The sequence below is a fragment of the Tubulanus polymorphus genome, chromosome 5 (assembly GCF_964204645.1).
Source record: "Tubulanus polymorphus chromosome 5, tnTubPoly1.2, whole genome shotgun sequence".
In the NCBI taxonomy this organism is placed as follows: Eukaryota; Metazoa; Nemertea; class Palaeonemertea; order Tubulaniformes; family Tubulanidae; genus Tubulanus; species Tubulanus polymorphus.
Window position 1 is genome coordinate 12110212 of NC_134029.1, and position 13405 is coordinate 12123616.

Sequence of the window (13405 nt, forward strand, 5' to 3'; positions counted from 1 at the left end):
TTTGAAGACGCTTCAAGGTAATGTCTTGATATTTGGTTTATACATGTATCTACCCTAGACACATCTTCAGCCCAAAAACTGGCCCTATCAGAATCAAGATGGCCGACTGGCAGCCATTGTTGTTCGCCAAAATCAGCACTATTGACTGTGATCAAGACGATTTGATCAATTACCTTGATCTTTCGAATATATTTGAATCTACCAAGGGCCCATCAGCATAAGAAAAATTGGGTCCATCTGACTCAAGATGGCCGTCCTATGACCTTTTAAGTGCCCAAAAATGTCAATTTTGGCCAGAATTCTAGGTCCTGTAGCTTCCTACTGGTTTGCCATTTCTCATTGCAATTTGTGATGGGTATTCTTTGTAAAGGGATGTTTTATACCTGAGATAGGTATTTTTGATCCGCCAATTATGACGCAATTGGCGGCCATCTTGGTGTCATTAGTACTCATTCGTAGGTGGGAAAAAGTTTTTCGACATTATATTGTTACCTAAGCATATTTTGTTACAACAATGAATTAGAAAGTTGTAGCGTATAACGTGTTCTATGATTGGGGTGAGTTTCAAGTTAATTGTTTTTTGTATATGGCCACCAGGGGGCGTTGAATAATACAATATCTTAGTATTTCTATATTATATTTGTACCAATACATATTTTGTTACCGCAATCAATTGAAAAGTTGTAGCTCATGACATCATCTATGATTGTGGTGAGTTTTAAGGAAATTAGTTATGCTATATGGTCACCAGGGGGCGTTGAATAGTAGAATAACCTTGTATTTCCTTATTATATTGGTACCTAGGCACATTTTTTGTTACCATGATCAATTACAAAGTTGTAGTTCATCACATGTTCTATGAATATGGTGAGTTACAAGGTTATTGGGTTTTGAATATGGTCACCAGGGGGCGTTGAATAGTAGATTAACTTAGTATTTCCATATTAAATTAGTAACGAGGCATTTTTTGTTATCACAATCAATTACAAAATCGTAGCTGCTGACATGTTTTATGATTGTATTGAGTTTCAAGGTCATTGGTTTTTGTATATGGTCACCAGAGGGCGTTGAATATTGAAATTGTTAGATTGTTGAGCATTTGAAACCACTTCCCAAGTGGGCATGGTGTCCCTGGACCCCTAGTTAACATTAGTTAATTTTAAACATTTCCAAACTGTGAGAAACTATTTTTATCAACATCCTAAATTCTGATTGGTATATGAGTGTAGCCTAACATGAATTAATATTCCATTTCATCATGGCGACCTTGAACTCTAAACATCGTCAGTTTAAAACGATATCGAAAGTGTATAAGTCAACCTACGTTTTTTGGACATGATTTTTGGTCTCAAAAACTCGACTTATACACCGGAAAATACGGTTTGAATAAAATATGATATGTATTTCTACGTCCGGCGCACGTAAGGATAGCTGGGAATAAATTTTGGTTATTTTACGGGAGACGTAAGAATAGTATACTTGACTTATTTCTACGTCTGATACGACGGACCGATAGCCAAGGAATTTATTTTTACGTCCACTAATGCGCATGCGCATGCCCATCGCACCGGACGTGAAATCAGACGTAAATATAGCCGCAAGTTAATTCTTACGGGCGGCGTAAAAATAGCCTGACAACTGTGGTGTTAGCTGGTGTTTTCTGTTGATTTCTTCTTTCTGTCGAAACTTTCTTCCTTTGATACAAAATAATTTCCAAATGAGGCTTAGTTTCTTTTTGGAACTATTAAAACATTCAATGCAGTTATAAAAGCTCTAACCGTATTGAATTGCATCGGTATCCATTGCTTATTTATCTATAGTTATTTATTTGTTGGAAGTATATTTCGTTTCGGAGGAACACATGCCGTTTTACGTATATTCATGCTTCACACACGTGCTCATTACAGACTCGCTGCTATATGATGTATTAATGATCTGTGCATGAAAAGCACGCCTCGCGCGTGGCCTAGTTAAAGTTTTCCTGGAAACTGCAAATGATTCAACTGCCAGGGTTCGTCGAGGCTGGCTGTGAAAAGCAGGGGAATTTATAGAAGGGCAGTAAAATTGGGAACTTGGAAATTGTTCAATTTTACGTTAATAAAGTCTAACAAACTTCATACACCGTGTACAGAAATCGTCACACCATGAACGTGGAGAGTGTCTATTTGAGCCGTGGAAAAGCCCACTACCATGCATATTTTTCAGATGAATCATCATGCGGCTGCTGTGTGATGGAGATCGTATCAATAGGCAGATTTTCAAAAACTTCTGGACTCAATCTAGGGGTCGTCTTATCAACGGGGTCCCTATGCATCTTAACAACCAATCAGAGCTACGCGCACATGCTACGGAGTCCCGTCGATAGACTGTTTAGTAACACATTTTCCTTGCCAACTTGTATTCTAGATGTATATTCTATGAAAATAGATACATATCAATTTGAAAATATTTTGCATTCCAAAATTTATTTTTGGTGCACCAGTGCTTAGTTTGGTGAATAAAACTCTGTATGAATATTCGGATGAATTTTATGCAATACTTATTTTTTATCATATAGAAAACACCGAACAGGTGAACTAGTATTGTTTAGGATATAAGAATCATCAGTTCGATGCTGCTGCGGCTGCGGCTGCCCCGATACGCGCAATGGGACCTGTCTGGCTTTACCGCAGATTAATCTGGCGCAGTACCGCAGCTTGCGATTTTTTTTTTCAGATGAGAGTTTCCGCCATTTTATTTGCAGTGCGCATGCTTGACATTCAATTTGTAAACACAATCCATACGCGTGCGCTACACTCGCTGTATCAGCGTTCGCAGCAACTCATAACTTTTGGAGGACATGAACGCACGTGATCGGCCGTGCTTGAAATGGAAAATTAAAGTATCTTGTACGATGATGAGGAGAAAATGAAAGATGAAATCTAAATAATTCAATTCTTTCAAAGATTGGCATTTGGAAAATGCGTGGTTTTGAAATCTATGTAAGAAAACACTACACCCCGGTTTGATTAGCAGGTTTTCCATCTGAACAGTAGACCACACACACGTGTCAGTGTATTAACAGTAGCAGTAGTATATACACTCCTATTACGTGCATATACAGTATATTTCATGGTACGCAGGCACAGGCCTCGTACACTACTAACAGTGACACAGTTCTCGACAGAGTTCAGCGATTCCTCGGCATTTGTTTACAAATACTGCAGAGTATGCGCACTGCAAACAAAATGGTGGAGACTCTCTTGTGAAAAAAAATCACCCGCAGCTAGCTCTGTCCTTGGATTTGCTAAAGCTTAGAGCAAAACAAATCAGTCTGACGTATTTGTTCCTGCCTACCACTGTCCGGGGCGTTAAGTCTCACCATAGTGCCCAGGGCAGTTGTTAAACCAAACAGTTCTGCATGATTTAAAGACAAGTAGAATGAACGATGTAATATGTTTTCATCGATATTATAAAAGAAACTACCTCGAGAGCACAGGACCTTTGGTCCTCTAGTATGATATCTTCACAAGAGAGTAGATTTTTGCCTGGATTTTGTCTTGAGATCGTCACAATTTTTGAATTAGACACCATATTGGATGGGTCAATGTAAAGTGAAGATTCGTTTAGAATATTTGGTGAAACTGTTTCATGAACCACTCGATTTGAGGAAGAAAAATAAAACTTTCTTGTTAATTTCAACAAACATATCAGACAATTTGGCTAACATTGATAACCCCAGTGACTGTTGACAAAAATTGGATTAGTTTTTTGCACTGATTACCCTCACATCGTTTCAGCAGTATTTTAGACAAATCTTCACTTTAGATTTCCCAATCCATTATGGCATCCTATTGAAAGATCGTCACAATTCTTAGATATAAACCGGGCCAAAAATCTACTTTCTAGTGAAGATATCATAAAATAAATCACTGCATTGGATTCCGTGAGAAGCTAGCATCTGCACTTTGAACCGTGTGCCCTTCTAATGATTATTGATTATCAAATTCAAATTTCAACTAAATTTATTTCGCCTGGGAGACGATCTGCTCTCAGCCGCGTATGGGCCTATGTAACCATAAAATGAGTAAAATATTTCCATTTTTTCAGATTCATTGTTCCCAATCTGTGCTTCGAATTCCTGCTTATGTGAGTTTTTTTCAGTATTTCTGTCATTTCAATATGGAACCGGGGCAAATTATTGTGACAGTTGTCTTAGACTTGCATGGGGTTGGGGGATGAATGAAAATGGCTTGGCTCTTGACTTTGACGGTAATTAGATCATGGGGTTTTCCATGGTCGGCCTAATAGATATCCTAACTGACAAGCCCTGACAGTGCATTGAATACTTTTTATTTTTGTATTGATTAGGCAGAAACTAAATTGGTACATTTCTATCGTTTCAGATTTGTCAAATGGATGTTGAATGATACGTACAATCCCTATCTACACTAGACAGTCGTTTCTATTCGTCTATACTTCAGCAAACACCGCTTTCCTCGGAATAGCTTCAAAATCGATACTCCACCGGAGTAAAGGCATTTCCTATCTGAAACAACCTAGTGGTACCAGCACGTGCTCTAGTGATAGATCGGACATTGAATTTTCCTCAGACCGCACATTTGAAAAAAAGTTGAAGTTAATACAATTCAAGTCTCAATTGACTCACTGTTCGTCTAAAAAAACTTGTTGGCAATCAAACTGTTGCGCGTTTTCAAAAATATCGAGAAGCAGGTCGATTTTGATCTAATCACAAATGTTTCATTCAGCCACCTAACTTCACTTCAAATCCAGAAAATAAAGAGCATGGTTCAATGTTTATTTTTATGTGATCATAGAATTTGTTGTACAAGTTAGTTAAAATGTCCGAGCTTATTCTTATACTTTGCTAGTGATAACGACTAACCTTTAAGTCCTAATAGCAAAGACAGTCTTGTTGATTTTTTGGTTTACCTTTCTCAGCAGTATGAGGTTGGCATTAAGCCAATTCATGTAAAATCATGGTACGTTTTTTATGTGAGCATTTTTTTCATTGGTTCTTGGGTTAAATGACGTATAGTCGATGCGATTGAAAACATGACAACCTCTGTCGAATACATGGTCAACTTTGTTTAAATTCGACGAAAAACTGTTTTTGGTGGTAAAATTCCTAACTCTTGCGTGTAAAATTGCAATGACCTCGATTGGGGGCGTCGTCTCTATGAGCGAATGTGATCTGTTTTTGGGATATACGGGGAATTCCGTCGCTACTAAGATAATTATGGGAAAGCCATTCATGGCCGTATATGTGCGAATTTTAAATGCTCATTGCTTGTGAGAATATAATTATTTCACATATCACCATAGGTATTGTTTCCTTTTATACCCGGTGATTGTGTTGATTGAGATAGAAGTGAAGCAATTCCAGGATTTAAAACGATCTAATACTACGCCCCGTTGTTTTAGCTTCCGCAGCCATACATTGGTAGAGGTTTCGTTTCCAAGACTCAATATTCAGCCACCCTCTGATATGTGACATCATATGAATTTAATTTGACAGGGGCGTAGCCACCTAAAATTCAATGGTGCGACAATCCGGAGCGCACATCCAAACGAGCGCCGAAGGCGCGATGTCTAGAAGGGGGGTTTTGGGGGCCCTCGCCCGAGGAAAATTTTGAACATTAAAACGTCTGAGATGCATTCTGATGGCTATGAGAGCTCATATTTGAATAGTTTTTCTATAGATAATATAATGCCTCTAAGGTTATCTTTGGTCTAGGGACGGATCCAGATGTTTCACCATCCCAGAGCGGTTTCTGAGTCCTGCTGAACTGGAAGGGCAACTATATAACGGGGGACCTGGGGGCACTCCCCCAGAAAATTTTGATTTTTCAAGGCTCTAAGATGCAATCTTTAAGCATATTTTGGGCATATAGTCTATCCCGCTTGAAGTTAACTATTTTCGTTTAGATTCATTTAGACCATTTTCTATACTACTTCCAGAATACTTGCCCGGATAAAACATTCATGTTAGTACAAGAGCCTGTCAAAATCACGAACTAGAAAAATAGAAGGGCAAACCTGAGTACCCCTCGATACAAGTGGTAGGCTGGATCTGCCCTTGACCATCTATTGATGAATAGTAAACTAATGTTAGCTTATTGTACATCAATACCGGTACTCTCTCGATTTTCTCAGTTTCTCAGTTTCAGAATCAGTGAAATATAACCAGAAGAATACCGGTTTGAGTCGCTTTAAAGTAATATGAAAAAAGTCTTCTGAATTCGGCAACTTTGATACTGTGAGATCAGGTGCATGGTCCAGATGTGATACCGTAAACACTATAAACAAAACTCGCTGGAGTCACTGGGTTGGATGTGGCCTACACCGAAAATCTCAAGTGCATTACCAATGCCTCTGTATTAGCAACACTGACATCTTCAAAAGAACTTGATAACCCCCCCCCATGTAAATACAGAATAACGTTTATTATGATGTTTTAGCATAATGGGTTTTTCGATTATTGGTGCGACATATGTCGCAGTTGTCGCACTGGTGGCTACGTCCCTGTTTGAATATTTTTTCATATTGTGAAAAATATTTTTTGGAAAATATAAAATAGTTCCCTGCCGCGCCTACCTGTACCCTACGAAATCTTTGGTCTTATTTGATGACAAAGTAATTCTTTAAGAATGATAAAATGCAATATAAACTTCTAGAACTTTGATGTCACAAATTAAAAAGATGTTTCAAGCAATGCCCTTACTCCAAACAACCTCTAGCTATTAAGGTAAACCACACTTTGCCCATGGGAAATTTACTCTGGTTTTAATGTACCCGAAAGAAGTTTTCTTAAAACTATTGATGTTTGTCCAGCATCTTTTCTGGATATTGGGAAACTCCATACATCACGACTAAAAATATCAATTACATTTATTATCCACCATTAATTATTATTATTTTTTAAAAGATTTTTCATATCAATTAAATCTCCCTGCCATTGTTGATCTACATAACTGACCATAGTTTTATGAGTTTTATATTTTCTTACAATCTCTTTTTGTGTTGTATATGTTGGTTGTTCTAACATAAATTCATTTATATCTTTATATTTAATTAAATTTTGCCGGATTATCTTGTTTGATTCGTTGCCAAATATTTTTTTACAGAAGAATAGGCAACCGAAATCTTAGGATTATAATATAAATTTCTTAAATATTGTTCTTTAGTATTAGGAGATTGTTTACCTCCCATTTATATATCATTGATATTAACTGTTTATTTTTGATATTGAATACTATGTAATTGTGAATTTGTTATATTGCGCATCAGAAATAATATATACATGCATTTTATAATTATCGATTCCTTTTTCATGAATAATTGTATTCCATCTTTTGTATTATCTAATTTTTTACCAGAGTCATGTAATGAATTATCTTCAGTTGTTCTTAAATATAACCGTAGTGCAAATTTATTACCAGTATAATAATCAATATATTTGATATTACAATTCTCAGATAATTAATTTTTTTCATTCGTGAAAGGTTTTTTTATTTCTACCCATTGATCTATCATTCTCATTCCTTGACAAAATATTTTATTTGCTATTCTTTCAATAGTTATTTCTACTTTTAATATCTCAGGATTATTATATTTATCAACATCTATTGTACCATTTGAATATATTTTAGTAAAAGATATTAATATACCTTTAATTGATCTCCTTGGAAAGTTTATATTTTCATTAATCATTTCATCAGCTGAATTAATACTAACAGTTTTGAATTTATCAATATAATCATATAATAATGAAAATCCTTGATTAGTTTGAATTGTCCTCTCAAAATTTTCTTTAGTTACTGTATCATATTCTATACATATATTCGATAATTTATAATCCATATCTTTAATTACACTCGATAATACAATTTCATTTACAGGTGCAAAAGTTATTTCGAATATTAAATCTTCTTGAATTGCATATTTATATAATGAAGAATTATCATTTATTAATTCAAAATCTAATGGAATTTTATATTTACTTCCATAAATGTTTTTTATTAAATTATCTGCAGCATAAGTTACTATTGTATTATTGGCTTTTGTTCTTAATTTATCTTGATTTAAGGTTGGAATACCTTGGAAAATCATATTATTTCTATTCTCTTTAGTTAACCATAAATCTTTATAATGCACAAATAAATTATAATCATCTAATGTATAAACAGTTTCTGTTCCAATTTGTATAGTTAATTTTTGTATTGAATATCTACCAACATTATCTACAACATAATTATTATCATGACCAGTTATTTCTTTATCAGCTGATAGATAGATACTATTTGGGACATAAAAAGTGTTTTGATTTAATCTCAGAATACTAACATATACAGTTTCATTCCGATTAATACTAGAAGGATTATGAATAATTATGTGATGACAACGTTCTGCTTTAATCGCATTAGATATTCTCCTATTTTTTGAAGGATCTATATACTTCCCATTCACCATTTATTTAGAAAAGAAATTACTTATTTATTTTTAGGCCAACCGTAGGCTGAGCCTATTACTATACAAATGGAGCGAATTTAAATGACATGGTTTCCAGAGTAAAGGCTGTTTGACTGTGCAACTGAGCATATATTCATACAAATCTTTCATTAGAGCATTATCCATTCTCCAACCCCTATGAAGCTGAATTTTTGAAGAGGGCCTTGTTAAAATTTATTTGAGCTTTTTCGCGAAAATCTATCTTAAAAAGCCAATCAGAAAGCAAAGACTACTCTATGATTGGCTTACCCACAGAGATCAGCAGGTGTTTACGTGACCCACGACGGTATCGTCTACCATTTTACTTCTGGGTTTTATTTTAAGATCTAAAATTATATTTCAAGATCGATATCTGTGAAATCTTTAGTTGATTTGGTTTTTGGGAGGAATATTCTCATTTGCACTACAGAAAATATCATTGACATTTGTGCAAAGTCCGGGAAAAATGCCCTTTTCTCAAATCGGATGGATCACCTTGTTACGCTGATTAGTCATGTGCTCAAACTGCAAATTCAATCACATTTTATTCTGCAAAAAATATCAAATCCAATTCAATTTGACTGTATTGGACAAGGTTAAACAGCAAATCCAATTCAATTTTGTTTTATTGAGCAAATTTCAGAAAATTCAATCTACTCCGCATTCAAATCACTAAGACCAAAGGAAAAGATTTATCACAGGTATTTGTTCCTGCTAGCTCCAGTCGCTGTCCGTGCTACTTATGAAAGCACGATTGGATTGTGTAAATTATTAGCCTGGGAATGACTAGTCTATCGAGCTGGGTGTGTATTTGGACAAATTCAACCCACAAAATGCATCATTTGCCATTTTATGAAAAGCTGACAGGCTGGACATAGTGCCCCTTGGGGCTCTTGTTGATTTTGCAAGATCCGATGCATCCTCCATCGGCAGAGCTGGATTCAAACCTGATGGCATCGCTACACTCAGCTACGACCTAACCCCTGCCACACTAGACAGAATCAGATTGCCCAATGTATAAGCGCTCAGGCAAATTTCACAGAAGAACTATGGAAAAACCCGGGCTGAAATCAAACAGGATTTCTGATTGGTTAAATGACATCATCAGGGATTAGGTCGTGGCTGAGAATACTGTTGCCATCGTTCCAATCCCTTCCCCGTGGAGGATAGATCTTGCTTTATGTGGAGCTAGGTCTACTAGACGTAGATGTGGTAGTAGGCTAAGTTAATACAAATGCTTTTCAACGGGCTGAAAGGATTGAACCCACACGAAATCCTCTTAAACAGTTTCCTGGGTTTAAAAAACTCGGAAGTGAAACCAATTGAGTCGTATTTCTAGGATTATTTGGGTAGATATGCAGCACCCAAATACACCAATAGGGTTGGAAGATAAAATCTATACCTACGTCAATGATGCTGACCTGTAAACCAGGTGAAATTTGTTTGAAATGCATCCAAATGATGATAATTCCTGTTTTTCCGAATACGTTTCCACTGTTGCATGGGTGAGTTTAAATGACGTATCCGGATTGGTTACGTTATTTCATTTTCATGTCGGGTAGAGTTTGCAGGATCGAATAGACGACCACTCCATTCTAGTCGGTATCGGCATTTTCTTCGATGCATTTAAATAATTATAATCTGATTGCTATCACAACATTGTTTCATGCATTTTAGCCGTTAGTAAACCGAGTTGATTTTCGTCGCGAGATTAATTCGACGAATAAATTTTAAGAAATTCTAGCACACGTATTCAGAGCGCTTTAACGCTCACCACATTGATTAGAGTGTTTATTAATGATAAGTAGTCGAATCTGAGTGAAGACACATTTTTTTATCAAAAGTTAAGTGGATATATGATAATCACGACGATTACAATTGGGTTTTCAGCAAACCCTGATAAATGCAGACCTATCCATAAAAATGGCTGCATTTGTTAAAATTGAATTCTTCATAACATTAATATCGCCATGAAAAGTAGGAAATTTCTATTTATCTTATAACTTCATAAGTAATGACAATTGGTAAACCAATTTAACTACAATCTCGATTGTTATTGGTTGGAGTAGAGAATCACTCATTACATTTCACATCCCCAAAGAGTACCTTCACAATCTTCAGATCTTAACTGAATCACTCTAAAAACAACTATACCCCAAACTATTGCGTGAGTATAAAGTGTTTTACTAGTTTTTTATATTTTCACGTATCACTCATGGTTCCTACAGCCCCTAAAATTCCTAAAATAAACTAAAATTCCGGGATTCCTTTTTTAGCCCACTTGGGACTTTAGTTCCACGGGCTATTGCGTTCACTTTTCGTCTGTCATAGCGTCCGTTCGTCCATCCATAGACGGAATCCAGTTATTTTGGGAAGTTTTGAAGACACTTCAAGGTAATGTCTTGATATTTAGTTTATTAGGCCAGCCGTAGGCTGAGCCTATTACTATACAAATGGAGCGAATTTAAATGACATGGTTTCCACACAAAAGACTCTTTTGCTTGTCAAGCGAGGGCATATTCGAACAAATCACGTATTTAAGCGTAATCCATTCTCGGAATCGTAGCGAGCAGAATTTTGAAATAGGGTCTCATAAAAATGTTTTCTGCATTTTTCACGAAAGTTAAATCGGGAAAATTTCAATTTTTATCAGCCAATCAGGAAGTTGTGTCTTCCCTGTGATTGGTTTATCTGAAAATATCAGCAGCTGTTCACGTGAATTATCGCGATTTCATTACTGGCACTTTTGCGCATGACGTCATGTATCAACACGCGACAATACTTCCGCGTTCGCTATGTGTTCGCTGATTGGCCCATTTACTGGGAAATTCCACAGAAGCCTAATGTGGGCAGCGGTTGGGCAGCCGCGGATATCTACCGGAAGTGTTCCGGTTCGATATTTCGAGGTTTCTTTGAATTTTGGAGTGATATTGAAATCCGGTAAATACCAGCGGTAGATTGTGAAAACCCATTGCATGATATTTGTATTACTTAATCCACGAAAAGCGTCGGGGCCGCGCCAGGAGTTTTCGTGATTCAAGTAGCGCAATAGCCTACTTCTTCGTGTTCGTCCACCTCAATTTTCATTCCGCCGATCTCTGACACGGCGCTGTCCCCGTCGGCGCTGTGATTGCACTTTCGTACCACCAAAATTTTTTATTTCTATATCAGGGAGGTCTGGAGAATAAAAAAGTCAAAATTTGGATATCACATAGGCCTGATTTCATCGAATAAGTCGACCATGGTCGTTACGTTTCCGTACTTATTACCACCTAAAACCGTCTGAACAATTTTGTCACAACCAACATTTCGTTTACAGAAATCAGGTGTTCACGTGAACCCGCGGTTTCGTCTACTGTTTTACTTCCGGGTTTTATTTTAAGATTTAAAATTGTATTTCAAGATCGATTTCTATGAAATCTTTAGTTGATTTGGTGTTTGGGAGGAATTTTTATTTGCTCTACAGAAAATTCATCCTTGACAATTGCGCAAGATTCGCGAAAAAAATGGTTTTACCAAATCGGGTGTATGACCTTGATATGCTAATTAGCCATGTGCCCATATTGCAAATTCAATCAAATTTTATTCTGCCAAAAAAATGTTAAATACAATTCGCTTTCCGAGAGTTAATGGTATTTGCTGCATGGAACAAAGTTGTTTTGAGATGGGTCTTGAAGCTATTGAGGTCGAGAGATAACCATCTAGATAGTTCGTGAGAGTTCCAAAGTTTTGAAGAGGCTTCAAGGTAATGTCTTGATATTTGGTTTATACGTGTATCTACCCTAGACACATCTTCAGGCCAAAAACTGGCCCTGTCTGATTCAAGATGGCCGACTGGCAGCCATTGTTGTTCGCCAAAATCAGCACTTTTTACACATTTTTGAAGTTTTCGAGGGAAATTTTGAAGACACTTTTATCAATAACCTTGATAATTCGTATATATTTGTTTCCCCCGTGCGCCCATCGGCATGAGAAAAATTGGGTCGACCGGACTCAAGATGGCTGTACTGTGACCTTTTTTGTTCCCAAAAATGTCAATTTTGGCCTGAATTCTGAGTACTGTAGCTTTCTAATGGTGTGCCATGTTTCATTGCAATTTGTAATGGGTATTCTTTGGAAAGGGATCTTTTATATCCGAGAGGGTATTTTTGACCAGGCAATTACGACGCACTTGGCGGCCATCTTGGAGTCATCAGTACTCATTCGTAGGTGGAAAAAAGTTTTTCCACATCATAATTGATACTTAAGCATATTTTGCTACTATAATCAATTGGAAAGTTGTAGCTCATGACGTTCTATGATCGAGGTGAGTTTCAAGCTCATTGGTTTTTGTTTATGGCCACCAGGGGGCGTTGAACAATACAATAACTTAGTATTTCTACATTACATTCGTACCTATGCATATTTTGCTACCACAATCAATTGGAAAGTTGTAGCTCATGACATGGTCTATGATCTTGGTGAGTTTCAAGCTCATTGGTTTTTGTATATGGCCACCAGGGGGCGTTGAACAATACAATAACTTCGTATTTCTATATTACATTCGTTCCTGCTGTCTGTGTTAACACACGATTTTACTATGTAAATGATATTGAGCAGGGAGTGTATATTGATAAATATAACCAACAGATTACATCATTTATAAAAAGCAAATCTGACAGGCTGGCCATTGTGCCCCTTGGGGCTCTTGTACATGTATCTACCCTAGACACATCTTCAGCCCAAAAACTCGCCCTGTCAGATTCAAGTTGGCCGACTGGCAGCCATTGTTGTTTGCCAAAATCAGCACTTTTTACACATTTTCGAAGTTTTCGAGGGAAATTTTGAAGACGCTTTGATCAATTACCTTGATTTTCGATTATATTTGAATCTACCAAGGGCCCATCAGCATAAGAAAAATTGGGTCGATCGGACT

General features: G+C 36.6%; 1 protein-coding gene and 1 long non-coding RNA gene across 3 annotated transcripts in view; one reads left to right on the plus strand and one right to left on the minus strand.

Annotated features, from left to right (window-relative positions):
* The window catches only part of LOC141904978 (uncharacterized), a 28567-nt gene extending 18606 nt beyond the window's left edge, over window positions 1-9961 (minus strand). The window contains exons 1-2 of the long non-coding RNA XR_012619232.1: window positions 9897-9961; window positions 8986-9039 (exon numbers count right to left, since the gene is read on the minus strand). This is a non-coding gene — a long non-coding RNA (uncharacterized LOC141904978). The remainder of the gene's footprint in view (window positions 1-8985; window positions 9040-9896) is intronic.
* The window catches only part of LOC141904976 (alpha-methylacyl-CoA racemase-like), a 150590-nt gene that overhangs the window by 79282 nt on the left and 57903 nt on the right, over window positions 1-13405 (plus strand). The window lies entirely within an intron of this gene.